This window comes from Mustela nivalis (assembly GCF_964662115.1).
Source record: "Mustela nivalis genome assembly, chromosome: 9".
Taxonomy (NCBI): domain Eukaryota; kingdom Metazoa; phylum Chordata; class Mammalia; order Carnivora; family Mustelidae; genus Mustela; species Mustela nivalis.
The window spans coordinates 107,771,992-107,775,088 of record NC_139028.1 but is presented as its reverse complement, the minus strand read 5'-3'; positions in this window follow the sequence as shown (position 1 = coordinate 107,775,088).

The window sequence follows — 3,097 nt, the reverse complement described above, 5'->3', positions numbered from 1 at the left end:
ACATGTACAGAGCCAGAATATAGCCTATGGAAACCTCTTCCAGCCATCAGAGTTAAACACAAATATCATGCTTTTTTAAAAGATTTTATTTATTTACTTGACACAGAGAGAGCTTGCGCAAAAACAGGAGGAGCAGCAGGAGGAGGGGGAGGAAGAAGCAGTCTACCCGCAGAGCAAGGAGCCCGGGCGGGCACTCTATCCCAGGACCCTGGGATTACGACTGAGCCAAGAGCTGATGCTTCACCAACTGAGCCACTCAGGTGCCCCAAGTATCATGCAATTTTTAAATTTTGTAATGTTTCAATATTTGTCAGCTTTAGAATATTTTTAATTTCATGTGATTTATTTTCTCATTCACTTCACATAATCATTTTTTGTATGTAAACTAGTGTTCTTTTCCTTAATGAAGCCTACCCACAATAATATAATCTTCAAGCCCCACAAAACTTGAATCTATCTAAACCTATCCCCTGCCACAGCTGACACAAATTAAATTCCAATTTGGAATTAAGATCTCTGTGTTACTGGAACTGAAGTGTGTAAACTCAGGAGCTATGGGGTTTCCGTGCTTCTCTCTATGGATGAAGTACTGGAAAAAGACAGTAGGTGCGTAGCCAGAGGCAGAAAGTTCTGTCTACTTTCTAGACTCAGGTTTCTGCCTTCTCCCCTCCTGTGGGTTAGCTCATTATTGCTGCATAACAGATTACCCCAAAAGTTAGCAGCTTAAAACAACAAATACTCATTATCTCACGATTTCTGCAGGCCAGGCATTCAGGAGCAGCTGAGCTGAATGATTCTGCTCAGTGTCTTTCATGAGATTGCAGACAAGATGTCAGCTAGAACCCTGGTGCACTGCTGGTGGGAATGTAAATGGTTCAGCCACTGTGGAAAACGGTATGGAGATTCCTCAAAAAATCAAAAATAGAGCTACCTTCTGAGCCACCAATCCCACTTCTGGGTATTAATCCAAAGGAAGTGAAATCAGGATCTCAAAGAGATATCTGTATTCCCATGTTCGCAGCAACATTATTCACAATAGCCAAAATATGGAAACCACCCAAATGTTGTCATCAGATGAACGGACAAAGAAAATGTGATAGAGATGATGATGATAGATAGATGATAGATATAGTTGTACACACACACACACACACACACACACGCAATGAAATATGATTCAGCCCTTTCAAAAAAGGGAATTCTTGCCATTTACAACAACATGGATAAACCTAGAGGACATTATGTTAAATAAGTGAGATAAGGCAGAGATAGGAAGACAAGCACTATACTACATGATTTCACTTACGTGTGTCACTTAAAAAATCAGAATCATAAAAGCAGAGTGGAATGGTGTTTACCAAGGGCTGAGAGGAGGGGCTGATGGGAGATGCTGATCAAAGAGCACAGAGTTTCAGTTAAGCAAGATGAGTAAGTTCTGGAGATGCAATGTACCGTGTGGTGACTATAGTTAATACTGTCTTGTATCCCTGAACTTTGTTAAGAGGCTAAATCCCAAATGTGCTCATCATGCCCACAAAAAAGATGGTGACTGTGTGAGGTGATGATTATGTTAATTAGCTTGTGATGATGATCCCACAGTATACCAGTATATCAAATCATTTCATTAAGTTGTACACCTTGCATACACACAATTTTTAATTGTTGGTTATACCTCAATAAAGGGGGAGGGGAAGGGAAAGATGTCAGAGAGAACCACAGTCATCTCAAGCTCTACTGGGGCTGAAAAATGTGCTTTCAAGGTGGGCTGTCCACACAGCTGTTAGGCAGAGGCCTCAGTTTCCTGCCTTGTGAACCTTATCACATGTCCTCTTGAGTGTTCTTGAAACATAGCGGCTTGATTCCCCCAGAGCTAGTGATCTAAGAGAGAGAGCAGGGAGAAAACCACAAGGCCTTTTATGATATTGCTATGGGTTCAGTTGTGTCCTCCCAAAATTCACAAAATCACACATATTCCTAACCTCCAAGACCTTCAGAAAGTGTCCCTAGTTGGAGAGAAGGTCTTCTTCGAGATAATCACATTCAAATGAGGTTATTAGGCTGGGCCTTCATCCAGTGTGACTGGTGTCCTTATTAAACAGAGACTTTGGGCACGGAACAGATATGCATAAAGGAAAACACTTGTCAAGATGCAGACAGACAAGGATGAACACCAAAAGATGGTCAGCAAACCATGAGCAGCTATGCAAGAGGCATGGAACAGCTTCTCCCTCACAGCCCTCAGAAGGAAACAAGACTTCTGACCCCTTGACCTCAGCCTCTCACCTGTAGAACTAAGACATTAAGCCTCAGGGGTCACACATCATTCCTTGGCAGCCCATTTGTTGGAGTGGGTCACAAGTCCAGCCCGTGCTCCAGGGGAGGAGAATGAAGTCTCAACTCTTGAGAGGAATGCCCTTGGAGAACTGGAGCTATTTTTAATTCACTACCAAAGCCATGAGATACACAACCTATGGTAAATTCTCCTCTTTGGTCTAAACTGACTCCAATTGGCTTCCTCCATGCTACATTGAGATGTCCTTGTTGAGAGTTTGTGTGTCCCTCTTCTCTAATGGATTCTTGAGGATAAATTTTGTAACTCTGAATCCCAGGAACCTAATCTAGAGCTGGAAATATGTGTTCTAAAAACTGATTAATCCATGAACAATGCCAAAAATAACATCACATTGGTATAGCACTTGGGACTTCATATAGCCTTCCCAATAGATGCTTACTTTAGAAACCTGTAGTGGACATTAAGTTAGAGGGTGGCTATAAAGTCTCCAAAAACATCAAATATTATTATATTCTATGCAGGTGGTTCATTTGGTAGATAACTAATATTTGGCTTTTATACCCTTACCTGAGTTCTGGAGATCCAGTGATAAGTAAGAAAGTCCCTACTTTCAAGGAATATGCCATCTTGCATTAAAATCCCCCTCAGACTATGTATCCCAATCATCTTTATGTGGCTCTGTCTATAACCATCAGCTTTTCCAACCTGGGACTTTCTTGCTAAGCATCCTCCTTTTCTGAGCACTGGATGGGTAATTGAGGCCAAGATCCCCATCTTTGGGAAGTGGCTGTTCTAGGAGAAACC